Source organism: Gossypium arboreum, chromosome 1, assembly GCF_025698485.1.
Source record: "Gossypium arboreum isolate Shixiya-1 chromosome 1, ASM2569848v2, whole genome shotgun sequence".
In the NCBI taxonomy this organism is placed as follows: Eukaryota; Viridiplantae; Streptophyta; class Magnoliopsida; order Malvales; family Malvaceae; genus Gossypium; species Gossypium arboreum.
The window spans coordinates 10,656,724-10,672,968 of NC_069070.1; the positions used below are offsets into that span (position 1 = coordinate 10,656,724).

Here is a 16,245-nt window from a genome sequence, read left to right on the forward strand (position 1 = left end):
TACTTCATTTTTGCGGTGGAGTTTCGATTGGAATATATTAATTTTTATTATTATTATAAGGCTTCTTAATCATGAAAAGAAGTTGAGAACAATCCCTTCCAAAACACAAATTATTTAGCTTTTATCTTTCACCCCATTTGTATTTTATCTCGACCAAATCACAAAATTCTCGAATTTCCCTTGCTTTTCATATAAAGAGGGTTAGATTTTGTGGGAATTTAACAATCAACATTGCATTGGAGTGGGACCCAAGGTGAAAGCATTGTATATCCACCTAACTTAAAGCTCTGTCCTTTGTGCCAACCATGTACTATTCTTGTCTTATTGGTATATGTTTATGAACTCCTGCCTAACTATCTAAAAGTGATTTGTAAATAGGGGAAGTATCACTTGAAAATAACATTTGATTTAGGGGAGTTTCCAAAGCAATTATGTTCCCAACGTTTTGTAATATCAAAAAGGGGAAATTATTAGTTTTTACTTTCAAATGTTTTAATATAACAAGTTATTTTTAAATCTCCTTAATCGAATTTGCAAAAATTCAATTGATTATCAATAAAATATTTTCAAGTATTATAAAATTATTGGGGAACAGAGCGGAAGAAGGATTGTATCAAGTTGATCAACTCAAGAAGAGGTATTCAGATCTAACATGTAAAAAAGAATTAAACAAATTTAGAAAGAAAAAGAAAAAGAAAGAAAACACTAAAAAAAATAGAAATTTAAGAACAAACAAACAATAAAAATAATAAATAAATAAACAAAAATTAGAAAAAATAAAGTGAAAGATGAAATGAATAAACCGATAGATATGATGGATAGATGGATAAATGTCTAATTAAATCATTTGCGATATAAATTCTAACAAACTCAATTAACGACTCTAATCAATCCTCCAAGAAATAATCATTGACAAATTGAAGGATGAAAATTGAATTCTCATGACTCATTGCAGAAAATCAATAAGAAAACTACTTTTAAAAATCACAAGAAAGAAATATTGCAGAAAGAAACTAATTCTCAAAGTTGAAAATTTTGTTCATGAAAGCCATTGTTTTTCGAATGAACAATGAAGAGACCTTTATATAGGCTAACTTAATTACATCCAAATAAATCTCTAAAGTATAATAAAACTCTAATTAATCTAAACAAGTTGTTTGAAACTAAACTTTCTTTTTTATTAGGAAACATCAAACTCCTAAACAACTTAAAATACTTAAACAATATCCAAAATTCGAATAAATAAATAATAAAATCTAGTAAATACAATATTGGACTCATATATTATAAAAATTAAGCTTAAAAATCAAACCCAATATGATTTAAACTAAAATTAAAAGCATGAAACTCATAATTTCCATAATAATTCCGTCTAAAAATTCTGCTAGTGTAATTTTCACTAAAACGATCATAACTTAAGCTCTCGAACTCTAAAATGAGTGATTCAAAGTGCATTGCGAAGCTAAGATTTTAATTTTCAAATGATATGACACATGTCAACCTAGAAATGCTTGGACCCCATCAAAAAAGTTGTCGCAAGTTGGCTGATTTTCCAAACTTGAAAATTGATAGCTTCGATGAATGAAATTTAATAAATTTCACCCTATCTGTGCATATATCAAAAACTCGAAAACAAACTTCCAAAATTCCTTGAACTTTTACAAACGTTTTTTAGTACTCTGAAGACTTTTCATACATGTTTCTAAGCTTTTTTCTAAACAATTTTTAGGCTAAGTATCAATACCTCTTAAACAATGTCTCACAACACTTTCTAGAGGGATATTGTATATTGATACCTTGTAACAAGTTATCAATACCTAGCAGCTAAGTATCGATACCTGTGATACTTGGCATAGAAGGTTTCTGTACATGGAAAGTAAGTAATCATAACATTATCTAGAATAGTATGGTATTGATACATGTTCATTAAGTTATATGCTAATGTGGTATTGATGCTACCTTTGTAGGTATCAATACCCATACATTTGTAACAACTATTATTCTTCAAGATAGCAACACTACGACTTGAAAGTTGTCATTAATATACGAATTTAATACTCTCAACGACTAGAAACTCCTTCCAACAACCTCGAATGGCTACATCTATAAATAAGATCCAAAAACACTCAAACGAAAACATTGTTTTTAAACTTTCAACAATCAAAGTGCAAAAATCTCATCTTTCATTTGTTACACTCTTTCGTTAAATTTTTTTTCATTTTACAAGTATTTTATTGTATTTGAGAGAGCTGAATTATTGTTTATCCACCTTTGAGATGTTCGAATTTTCTTCATATTCTTATTTCTCTTGTTTGAAAGGGACTTAAGGTTTTGGGTAGAAAATCTTAAGGAGAAAAGTGGTTCTATTTACTAAGTTAAAAGATAGAGAATTATCAATGTTATACATTGCCCTAGAAATGTAACAATTAGTGGATTGCGGGAAAACCTATAGTTGTTGAAAGCTAAGACAATGGATGTAGGCAACTGAGGCTAAAACACTCTAAAATTTTTGTGCAATATTTTTTAGCTTTATTTTATCTATTCTTTAAACACTAATTCTCCTTCTCTTGTGTATTTAAATGATAACAAATACTAACCCTTGAAATGCTAGTATTGCTTAGAATCTAATAATCATGTCCCCATATATATTAATCATCAATAAATCTCGTTTCAGCAACCTAAATTGAAACAAAGTTACTTAACATCTAAAAAAATTGAGGCCATCCTCATAATTGCTAAAGCCATCAAAGCACCCAACATGGAAAGAGTTTTTCCAATACTTGTGTTTGACCACTAATTTCATAGAGACCTGCCCAATTAAAGTCAACATTGCCAAATTGATTGTTTATTTTTCTACGGTATTAATTATGTCATTGATCATAAATCAAATCCTACATGTCACCTTGTTAAGAGATATTTAAAAACTTGCCTAAGTTATTGGTCTTATACCCTGTTTTCAAGCTTCATAGCATGTTCAAGTAGGCCCTAATTCTTCACCAATCAATTCCCAAAAACAAAATAGTGCCCAAAGATAACATACTATGTTTTTGGTAACCTAAGAAAACACTCAAATGCCAAAAGCCTAATTGGAAACGTATCACCTTAACAATAGATAAAATGGCCAAGGAAGTTGCAACTATATCCTTAATCCAAGAGATAACAAGCTTTTGGTTAGGAAAAGCACTACTTGATACATGCACAAATGGGGTGAAATTTACTAAAATCAATTCAATCAAGCTTCTAATTTTCAAGTTTGGAATATCAGTCAGCTTATAGTTAATTTTTGGATAGGATTCAGGCATTTCTGGGCTAAGATGTCGAAGTACCATTTGAAGAGCTATCTCTTAGCTTCAAAATGCACTTTGAATCACTATTTAGTCTAGGAGCTCAAGTTATAATCACTTTAGTGAAGACTACGCAAAAATTTTTTTGGATGGGATTATTACAGGAAATCACGAGTTTCGGGCTTTAATTCGAGTTTAAATCATATTGGGTTCAAGTTTAAGTCCTAATTTTGATTATATGTGAGTCCAATATTGTATCTATTAGGTTTTATTATTTATTTATTCTAAATTTTAGGATACTTTTAAGTATTTAAAGTTGTTTAGGATTTTATATTTTTAGTCAATAAGAAAGTTTAGTTATATACTAAAACTACTTCTTATTTAGATTAGTTAGAGTTTCATTATACTTGAAAGTTTTATTTGGATGTAATTAGCTAACCTACATAAAGGCCTATTCATTATTCATTAGAGGTATAGGTTCAGTCATTAATAAAATTTCTTATTCGGGAGTTAATTTCTTTCATACAAGATTATTTTTTGTAAATTTTAGGAGCAAATTTTCTTCTCCATTTGAGAATCCATTATTCATCCTTCAATTTTCCAAAGATCATTTATTTGGGGGTTGATTAGATCCATTAATTGAATTTTTGGGGTTTATATCTCAAAGGGTTGAGTTGGACAACTATCTTTATCCATATCCATTAGTTTATTCGATCAATCTTCTACCTTTTATTTTCGTTTTATTTATTTATCTATGCTTTGAATCATTATTTTTCTTTTATTCTTGAATTTATTCTTTTAATTTTTTTCGTTTATTTTGTTTCTAAATTTGTTTGTTTTATTTTTCAGATTAGGTTCAAATCTTTTTTCGTGTTGGACAACTTGAATAATGTAATGACCCGAATTTTACAGTTATCAAAAAAGTGCATTTTCGGGTCTTTGTTTCTGAAAAATGGATTCATAAATATTTATTAAAAATATTTTCGAAGTTAAGTGAGTGGTTAATTAAAGTTTAATAAAGTGAATTAGCTTAAATTAAGGATAATTAGATAAAAGGATTAAATTGAATGAAGTGTGAAAGTTTAATTATAGATTAAAAGAAAGTGAAAAGGACCAAATGACAATTAAGCCATTTTGCATAAAATGAGGCGGCAAACTTAAGAAAAATCTGAGAGAATTTTAGATTTTTATGTATTTTATAATTATTAAGGTTATTAAAAATTATGATATTATATTAGGAAAATAAATTAGAATATGACAAGTGTAAGGTGAAAATAATAATAGTATAAGATTTTATATGATAATTAAATAAAGTAAATAATTAAAGGACAAGTATATGATAATGATTTGATACAAGGGTATAAATAAAAATACATACACTTGTAATATTTGTATTTAAGTATTATTAGATATTTATTATTTAAAAAGATATTTATTAATTAAATAATTATATTATAAGATTTTATGTGATAAATATATTAAATTATGACAAATGTATGGTTATAAATGGATACAAATGTACTAATAAGATACACATGAATAAATAAATAATACTTATTATTTAAGTATAAATACATGTGTGTGTATATATATATATATATATATATATAAAGGAAATAAAGAAAGAAAAGAATAGAAATGAACAAACAAAGCAAACGAAACAGAGAGTAGGAAAAGGAAAGAAAGAAAAAGAGAAAAGAAAGAAGAAAAGGGAAAATTAAAGGTTTGAAGCTTGGAAGTTTAATAGGTAAGTCAATTTACCCTTTTTACTTAATTTTGATGTTTTAGAAGCCTTGGAACAAGGTTTTGATGAAGTTAAGTTGATATTTTGAAAGATAGTTAATTATTAGACATTGTTCATGTTGAACAAAAAGATGAATTAAGGGCTCAATTGATAGAAATTCAAGTTAGAATTGATTAAACGATTGAATTGTAAAGTAATTCATAAGTTTTGAGTGGTAGGGACTAAATTGAAAGAATTTAAAAATTATGGTTCTATGGTGAAATTAAAGGGCTGAAATTAGTTAAAAGTGAAAATTGAATGAAAATATTGAGTTAAATGTAAAGAATAAAAGTTAGTTTCGGTTTAGAGACTAAATTGGAATTTAGGCAAAAGATGAATAAAAATTGAAATATTCCAAATGAAAATTGAATGGTAATGTATTGATAACATTTAATTAATTTCCGTAGCTAGCATTGTGCCGAAAAATCTCGGCTAAGCAAGGAAAAGACAAAGTCGACGAGGGATGTCTCGAAAATTACGGTTTGTATTTCTATAAACCGAATTTAATAATTATTTGTTGAATTTATTATTTAATATGAATGGTAATAATTATTATTATGGTATTGAATAGAATAAAATTCATGAATTATATGTGATTATTGATGTTGGATTGAATGTGTGATAAGTAAGTGATTATTGAGAAATGAATTAAAATATTTACTGATTTTAAATATTGAAAAAATGACTGTTATTTTAAAGAAGACTGAAAACCCTATTAACAGTATCGTGCTAGTCGGATAAAATTGGCATGCCATAGGATTGGAAGTGTTCAGGTATATTTTGAATTTGTGTCGACGAGACACTATTTATGTCAACTCATCACATCGTTCGGATTCGTTCAAGAGGTACTCCGTACTGATCATTCATCGCTTCTGTTCGGATTTGTTCCGATGAGGTACTTTGTGTACCGCTATCACATCATTATCACATCGACACGGGTAATCCGGCTCCGGCCGATGAAACACTATGTACTATCCCCGGTGTGTGGGTTGGATTTGTGTATCCATCCAGGTCTGAGACATGTTAATAAGGGTAATGAAAAGTATTAAAGACTGACTGCTACTGAATAATTGACTATTAATAAACGATTGATACTGAATAAATGATTGTTACTGATTAACCGATTATTACTGTTGACTGACTGGTATTGAACAATAAAGATCAATTGGTTGTTACCAAAGAATATTGACTGTTATTGAAATGAAATAGTACAGAATATTGAATGAAAGGTGAATAATATTATTATTCAAATGAATTGTAAATAAAGTACTGAAAAACTAATTGTTACTGAATATTGGACTACTACTGAATGTCTGAATGATATTGAATACTGGTTGTTACTGAATAAATATGAAAAATCGACGGATAATGAATAAACATAGAAACTGTATACATTTCATCGAAAGTGATTAACAAGATCTTAGTATTATAAATGAAAAACAAATAATTGAACTATTAAGAGTAATAGATTGAATTCTCAAGGTTCACTGATATATGACTTATTATTGAATTAAGTATTGGTTTACAGAAATACCACTGAGTCCATACTCAACGTACGGTTTGTTTCCGTGCGCAGGTTAAATAAAGTTAGACCGTTGAATCAGCATCCTGGGCCGATCCCGAACTCAATAAGGTAAAGCTTGTTAATTGTTGATAATGGCATGTACCTAGAATGTCTTAAGTGTGTTATTTTGCATTGTGATTGTAATAGTGAAATAAGTAAATTGATATTTGATAATGATACATGATAAGTGTTTTAAGTCAAGTATTTGATTGTTTTATTATTAGTATTTTGTATTGGTTGTGGTTTTAAATTTACAGGGTTGGCTAGTAAAGTGTGAAAGGTTCATTATTGAGTCCACACTACTGTCACACTCAAGGCGTGTGACTGCACTGTGTGAGACACACGGCTTGCACACGGGCATGTTGTTAGGCCGTGTGTCCCCTGCACCTAAAATGCTACAAAATAGATTGCCACACAGGCTGAGCACACGGGGCGTGTGTCTTGGCCGTATGAAATTAATTTGTTCATAGGCAAAAGTCAGAGAGCTCCACGGCTAGAAGACACGGGCGTGTCATATAAGCCACACGGGTGTGTGGTACTATTCATAAAAGGGAAAATTTAATAATTTTATGAAAACTTTTATAAGCTTCTGATTGAGTCCCGGTTTGGTTCTAACATACATTTTAAGTCTCGAGGGCCCATTAAAGGAACATTAAGATATATTTTATGAACTGAATTTCATTTTCTTTCTTTATTAATCGTAATCGAACTGTAGTGACCGATAATACTCCGTAATCTTATTCTGACTACGGGATAGGGTTAAGGGGTGTTACAAATAAGATCTTGATTTGCTGCCTCCCTATCATTCAAGTTGTAAGAATCCATTATTCATCCTTTAATTTGTCAATGATTACTTCTTGGAATATTGATTAGAGCCATTAATTGAATTTTTGGGGTTTATACTTGCAATGTTTATATCTATAAGTGTTTAGTTGGAAAACTATCATATATCCATAGATCAATCAACTTGCGATAAATTTTTGGATGGGATCCAAATGTTTTTAGGCCGAGATGTGTACATAGCATTGAAGATCTATCTCTTAGCCTCGAAACACACATTAACTCACTCGATTTTAGAGTCCAAGAGCTCAATTTATGACTATTTTACTGAAGACTATGCAAGCAAAATTTTTGGACTGGATTATTACGGGAAATAACAAGTTTCGGGATTAATTTGAGTTTTGAATCATATTAGGTTCAAGTTTGAGGCCTAATTTTGATTATATGTGAGCATGATATTGCATTCATTAGGTTTTATTTTTTTATAATTGATTTATACTTAATTTTAGAATATTCTTTTAGTAGTTAAAGTTTAGTTATGCAAAAACTATTTATTGTTTAGATTAATTAGAGCATATATAAAGGTCTCTTCATTGTTCATTAAATGATTGATTCATTCATTAAGAGAATTTTTAATTATTTGAATTAATTTCTTTTGTGTAAGATTGCTTTCTTGTAATTTTTAGAAGCAGTTTTTCTTCTTGATTTTCCTTAAGAAGTCGTGGGAATCCATTCTTTATCCTTTAATTTGCCAATGATTATTTCTTGGAGAGTTGATGAAAGCCATTAATTAAATTTTTTGGGGTTTATATCTTAAAAGATTCAATTGAACAACTATTTTCTATCCATATCCATTGGTTTATTCAATCCATCTTCCACCTTTTAAATTATGTTTTCTTTATTTATCTATGTTTTGAATAATTTTTTTATTCTTGAATTTCTTATTTTAGTTGTTTTCATTTTATTTAATTCTAAATTTGTTTGTTTCTTCTTTTAGGTGAGATTAAAAATTTTTTTTGAGTCAAATAATTTTAACACGATCTTGTTTGTTGTGGGGAACTAATAAATACCATCATACATGTCAAAAGAATTTGCTTGAATTGTATAAAGGACAAAACAAATCTTTCATTAAACCTCTATTTTCTCAAATGTTAACAAGTAATTAAGATTTAAGTATGGGGGAATCAAGAATGTTTTTTTGCGTAAATAAATTAGTAATTCAAATATTCATAAGCCCATTCTAGGTGGAAATGTGTTTGGCATGCAACCCAAGCCTTTAGGGTTACCAATCACCACTACCACCAATACAACAATATGTATCTCAAACATAATTGAACCACTTTCATTGTAGTGTTTGAAGGATCTGACACTATTCCATATGTCTTTGTTTCCTCTATAAACTATCATACTAGTAGATGATGTTGGTAATATTCCAAAATTCCTCATTTCTTCCGAGAAATTTGAAGTTTTGTATGTTTTAATTTTCTAGAAAAACCTATAAATAACAACATTATAATAGTGCTATGACACTTGTAGGCCATTTTTGAAAGTTAGAATTTTTGAGTTTATAATTTGCCACCCATAGAATGTATGTCCTGATCAAATTATTGAAGTAACTACATGTTTTAGTTTCACTAAATAGAGATGTTCGTGTGTTCAATCTATGTTCTCCGCACCTAGTTTTGACATAGACATATGTAGGTTTGGAAATTATTGATGATTTTCCTAGAAGCCGAGGGCCATATAGCTTTATGGATAGAGGTTGAAAAAGCCTCTAAGGGAATGGGAGCTATGGAAGGTATTGTAAGAGAGGGGGAGACGAGCCTAATGTTGAGAATGAGAGTGTAACACCCCTAACTTGTCTTCGTCACTAGATTAGAGTTACGGAGTATTACGACAGTTAACAAGTTCAATAAGAGTCTATACTATTCGAAATGAAATTCAAATATAAAAACATTTATAATCAATTAATATTCATAGCATATATATGAAATAGGCCTTAATTCAAGGTTACGAAACATTTAAAACAAACTGGGATCAATTCTTGATTAAATTGAAGCTTCTACGAAATTTTAAGTAAAAAGTGTAAACAAGGGTTAAATGGCCATATGGCTAGGCCATGTAAAGGAGACTAGCCTGTGTGGCCCCAAGCGTGGCTGTATGGCTACTCCATACACTCGTATTCTCAGAATGTGTATAATCCAAATATAAGGTCACACAGTCATGTCGTCAAGCCGTGTAACAACCTATAGTCGTGTGGGAAAACCTACACCAAAATTAAAAAGACCACATCGCCGTGTGGGGTAGTCGTGTGTGGTACATGGCCGTGTGACTGTCGTGTGCACCTAAAATGACTTTTAAAACAAGCCAAATCATCAACCATTTCTTAGGTACCAAGCCATACCATTTCCAGCCATTTTCACACATTCAAACATGCCTAAAACATACCAAAACATTCAAACCAAGTGCCTAGACAATATGTTCTCATTGGCTCCAGAATTCAAACACTAATCTAACTTCACAATTAAAACTCACAAGTTATTACCATATAAACATGTTAAACATACCAATTCATCTATTCCATTCACACACATATTACCATACCTTAAACCACCTTCAAGAAGAATGAACCAAATAACCAAAAGCACTTTTATAGATATACAAGAGCCAAAATACCAAATATATACACAACCACAAATCTTTCTTAACTAAAGCTATAAACAACATCATTATAAGTAAAAGAACTCAAAGTCTCCTAGTACATGCCATTTATAACCAACTTCAAAATGATCAAAACTTCTAATGATTTAAAGAACGGATAGTGTGTGTGCTCCAACTTGAATTTCCAACCAACCTTGAGTTTCGATGATCTACAAGAATGAAATGCAACAGACGTAAGAAATTAATGTTTAGTAAGCTTGTATAACTTAAACTTAAACTTAAACTTACCGAATAAGTATTTGTTCAAACAATTCATGCATAGATTCATTAATTAGCTCATAAGTACATTTGTTTCCTATACACCACAAATCTCATAAGGTTAGTGAGTTCAACAATAAATCATATAATCCTAACATGTCATGGAACATTTATAAGTAAACATATTAAGTACACATTTCATTCATCACATATCCAATAAGCATAACTCTTTCATTTCAAGTGTTCATACCAACATTTTCCATTTCACATGTCAAGATCATATAACATTTCATATATATACATTCGTTTAAGCCTTTATGACCCATTGAACCAAATGAAATAACATCAGATACTCGGGAAAAATACTTACGCAAGCTGTGACTGTAACTATATATGCTCACACAAGCTGTGAAATGGGCTTGCTCACACGAGCTGTGGGTCGGGATGTTAGGCTACACGATGCTACTCACACGAGCTATAGAGAATCTGTAACAAATGCAGGACCTCAGCCATTGGTAGGACATCCAAGACCAGCACCCGAAACTGTAATAATCGCCTAATGACATGTCATTTGTATCCTAAGCACTCACAAGATTCAAATGGGCCATTTCTTATCCAAATCTCATAATTATTTACACATTAATTCATCACCATTACTTAACCATGTAATTCTCATTTTCAATCATAACCTTTAGTTTAGCTAACATTATAATTTAATAAAAATCACTAATTAACATTTAACAATCAATTTAAGCTATACATGACACAAATGTTAATAAACAATTCACCCAAAACAGCAATTAATAAGCTTAATCAATATACGAATTTACCTACACAAAAATGATTAGAATACGATGCCGACGACGAATCTGCTAACTTAGCTTTTCGACGATTTGAGTTCGATTGATTTGTTTCTTGATCATGCACCAAGAATCAGCTTGGCCGAAGCTTTTCAAGACAAAAATGGTGTTTTTACTTCCAAAATTAGTGATGTGAAGAAAGAAGAAGACAATTTGCTTTTGTTTTCTTTAGTTTAAGTTCTATTTATTAATTTACTAACTTAACCTTTACAAATATCTAAAATTTCCATCTTAATTCCACTAAGCGTCCATCTAAATCTAAATAGGTATATTTACCACATAACACCCTTAATTCATGCTTTTATAATCATTTGACATAAATAAAACTATTGCAATTAACATTTACAACATTTACAATTTAATCTTTTTACTTAATTAACTATCTAAACATTAAAAATTTCTAATTAAATTTTAATACGACCATGTAAAAACCCTATAAATAATAAAATACTAACTCACTTGTCGAAATTGTGGTCTCGAAACTACAGTTTCTAACACCGCTGAAAATAGGTTGTTACAGAGAGAGTTCCCCCTAACAGAGGGGAGGCTTATATAGCCTTCAAGTCTCGCAGGATAATTCTAAGAATATATAAGGATCATGTGTAGGTCGTTCATAGTCCATATGTCTGTAATGATGCAGTACTTGGTGAGGTGAGATGTCAGTGAGATTTTTGTGTATGATAGTTAACCTGACAAGGTTTTCCAAGTGTGATGAAGACTTGCAACAAAACCTAATCTAAGTTCAACCCAATAAAAAAATCAATCTTCTATATGTTTAACACCGAGTTTTGTCTGAATGGTATAACACCCTCTATACACGATCTAACCATCGGGTCAAGATATAGGGATGTCACATTTGGTGCCAGAAAAATCATGGCTAGAACTAATATTTTGATTCATTTACTGTAATCAATTTGACATTATTAACACCTTATTTTCATAACAAATTTAATACATCCTAATAACCCTTCAAATAACTTCACATTTCAGTATTTTTGACATTTTGAAACTATTTCAAGGGAGAGGTATCGATACCTTTGCCAGTGGTATCAATACATTGGCTTGGATATCAATACTCATGTCAAGTATCGATACCATTTTGAGCTTCGATGTTTGAAAAATTCAGAAAAAATACTCTAAGTATCGATACATGAGATAAGATATCGATACCTCATATTATGTATCGATACTTTATCCTTGGTACCAAACCAAAATGGAGTTCGATGTTTTATTTTAAACAAGGGGTATTTTACCCAATCAGTCCTTCAAATTTCACCTATTTTAGCCTCTGTTCAATTGACAATTTAAACCAAACCAATTCACATATCATTTATGCATTTTCAATCCCAATTACTCATAATTTAACATATTGCTCTTGAACATGTGAACTATTCCACATAATTTGTAACTAGTTTTATATTTAAGTCCCTTAAACACATCATTCTTTAAACATACCTAGGTATATGCCATTTACTGAAATAAAATAGAAAAGAAAGTTTACTCTTTTCCTTGGATTTGCTGATGTGATGAGATACTTCTAGTCTTCAAAAGTCCTTAATTCTCTTTACCTACACGTATAAGACACGCGTTAAGCTATTGCTTGCTTAGTAAGCACAATCTAGAGATAAATACCGTTTTATCCACACTAATAAAACTAATTTGTTTTATGATCATTTTCATAATATTATTTAGAATTTGTACTCATAATTAACTTTAACTTACCATTCAATTGTTACATATTTTCATCTATTGCTATCATTTATCGTATCATAATTTAGTCCCATTTCAATATATTTACTTTTCTTATTCATTCATTTAACAAAACTATACTTTAACATTTAATAAAGGAAACCTTTTACCTTTTTACAGAGGCCTAGTAGACTTAACAAAACACATAGGATATATGGAACAAAACGGAACAACTCTAAAGCATGTAACAAGACAATACCGAAGTGCGTAACAGGACAACGTTAAAGCGTGTAAAGGGAAAGCACCGAAGTACGTAAACAAAGAGAGCGCTAAGTCTTCCTTAACGGCATGCCATTTAAATCCCACTACTTTTTATCTTATCTACTTGGGCATTCATATCAGAGTTGATTATATTTTCTTATTTTAGAAAAAAATCTCAATACTTTATTTCAATCTAGTCCACTTGTAAAAACTCAAAGACAACATTTCTAACTTTGCTCAATTCATATGACATATTTCACTACTTAGTAATATTTCCATAAATCACTACAAATTCTTATTATAACTTTCACATGTCACTTTTACATATTTTATAATTTAATCATTTTCCTTCTCATAATTCATGAAGTATTATCATTACATTTCCATTTCATTTCACATATCACTTATTAACATATTCCGCTTCATTTACACTTACTCATAATAGTTACAATTTCATCAATTTTTACGACTTTTACAATTTAATCTTTTTCACACTTTTCTTTCACCTTTTTTATTACATATTACTTAGTAAATAAAATTAATTCATCATTTACTTTTATTTAATCCTTATCATGTCTTACTCTTCATGTAAGTATATAATTATATATCATAACAATACTTTTATTCAATTAATAGACCTTAACAATTAAAAACATGTTTAAAACAAATGAAACTCTAGTTGTACCTACAACTCAGAGCTTGGAATCAAGCTTTCTTCTTCTTCTTCCTTTGGCTCCTCATTTGCTTTAATTCTCCACTTATTTCCCATATTTTTTCACTTTTTCTTCATTTTCCATATCAAAACATAAAGTATTAACACATTAAAATCATACTCACATATCATAAACTATGTTATTCAAATAACCTAGCATGTATTTCATGAAGAATTACCATTTCTTACCTCAATATCTTGTACTCAACACTAATCTCTACTTTCTCTCTCCTCTAAAACAACTATGGTTGGGCTTCACATGAAATTTTGATAGTCACTACACTTCTCTATTGATATCACTCGCTAATCATGAAGAAATTTGGAGGATTTTAGCTTAATTAGATTAGAAATGGTGAAAAAGACTTATTTGAAAGAAAAGTAAAAGTTGAGGATGATAGCTATGGAAGTGGCATGAAAGGCAAAATAGAGATGATGGCTTTTTATCATATTTTCTCACCTTTTTCTACACATTTCCATGTAAATATCTATAAAAAATCTATTAATTAATTATTTACCATTTCCCCCACCAATTATACTTTTACACATATTTATCCTTAATCATTATGTCTGCATAACTATCTCATTCAAATAATTACCATTTTACCCCTCAACTTTTCCTATAATTCCATATATGATTCATGCTTCTTTTTGGTATATTTCTACATCTAGCCCTTCTTCCTTGATTCAATTTAATCATTTTCATCTTTTAATTTTCTTACATTGGCCCTAATACTTTTCACTTTCTTATAATTTAGTCAATACCCCGAATTCATTTTTCTTAATATACAAGTCTTTCCAATAATCTTTAGTATTTGTCTTCACTATCTCATAACACTATCAATTTCAAATTTCTAACTTTTTCAGATTATAACTGAATTATCATTTATTTATCACTATTCCAAACTCTTGAAATTTTAGGGATGTTACAAATAGAGGAGTAGGACTTTCAATAACAAATTAGTTGTTTGATTAGCAAGGTAATAATAACTAGTATATAACCTATAATTTTGAGTAATGAATTTCGCATTGAGCATGAATATTTCATTATTTGGGTTCTAACATGACTTGATTACAATTTAATGACACATAAAATAACATAAAGATAATCTATTATACATATAGTACATTAACAGGTAAAAAGGATCAAACTAGTACAAAGGATAATAGACGAGGACTCCAATGGAAACTTGAAAGTATAAGATAAAACCTATTTGTAGAAACGAGTGGGTACTTACTTTGCAAAGCAAAAATTATGGCTAAAATGGTGCTTCGAACTGTGGCCACACTTTCAACCACAAAACCAAAAGTGCATAGAAAATAAAGAACACCGAGATTGTTTACATAGTTCGACTTCAGTTTGTGTCTGCGAGGCCTAACCTGGAGCTAACACTAGTCTAACTCTGACCAATTTAAAGGTCTCATTGTTGTACAAAGACCATATCATTGTTCTTTTAAGTTTTCCTCTAGAAAGCTTAGATTTACAACTCAAGAGAGTCTTAATTGCTTACAGAAAGAATGCACACATACAAATTACCAACTTGAACAAATTTGTGTTCTATCAAGCTTTGAATCTCTCAGATACTCTCAACCCATCTTTAACTTATGCAAAACTTAAGTTTACATATTACTTAATTTTTTTTTACATATGAGTTCTAACCTAATCACCTTTTTATAAAGTAAAGCTAAAAATTAACATAAGATAAAACTTCCATAAGAGTCTTAGTGTAATCTAAAGTCTTCAACTATAGAAAGTGACTTTACTTGTTGATGTGAGCATGCCCGGGGCATCCTCGAATGCATATCAAGATTCAATTGAGCTTCCAAAAACACCCATAACTCGAGCTTGTGCTAAGCATTTCCTAGAAGCTATTTTAGCTTCTAATGCAAAACCTTGGTTTGAATCAAGGGCCAATGCTCACAAAATCAGCTCGAAGCAACTATCCAAAGAACCTGTGCATTGTTGGAAAGCTGATCCTAGCTCATTTCCAGCTCTTCGAGCTCCGTCCAGCTCAACTCAGCTCATTTGAGCTTAACCGAGCTTACTTTCAACTCGTTCTTTATTTCAATAAATTAAACTAAGTTTTAGTTTTATACTAATTAGTTTGCTACAGCTCATTAACGACAATCCTAGCTCAAATAAGTTCATTAAATGTTTTCATTTAGTTTGAGCTAGCCGAACTTAATGCTACTAGCTAGTCTTTAATTAATGTGTTTAGTTTAGCTTAGCATGATGTTTATGATGCTTAGTTCATGCTCTTAACATGTTCAGCTGAATATACATTGGGATTTAATGTGTTCATGTTTCTTGTAGGTTCAGCCAAATGTATGTAGTACATTTAATGAGATTCATGCACGGCTAGGTACATTGAATATAAGAGTTCATGCATGAACGA

The 16,245-nt window shown here is 30.0% G+C and overlaps 1 long non-coding RNA gene across 2 annotated transcripts; it reads left to right on the plus strand.

The window, feature by feature from the left end:
- The first annotated feature begins 4,869 nt into the window (after nt 1-4,869).
- LOC128292984 (uncharacterized) lies at nt 4,870-13,187 on the plus strand. Of its 2 annotated transcripts, XR_008283014.1 has the most exons (4): nt 4,870-5,031; nt 5,475-5,547; nt 6,644-6,700; nt 13,060-13,187. It is a non-coding gene; the product is annotated as an uncharacterized LOC128292984 (long non-coding RNA). The 2 variants fall into 2 exon arrangements; XR_008283002.1 differs by lacking the exon at nt 13,060-13,187 and having other exon boundaries at nt 4,884-5,031; nt 6,644-6,832.
- Nucleotides 13,188-16,245: the final 3,058 nt, after the last annotated feature.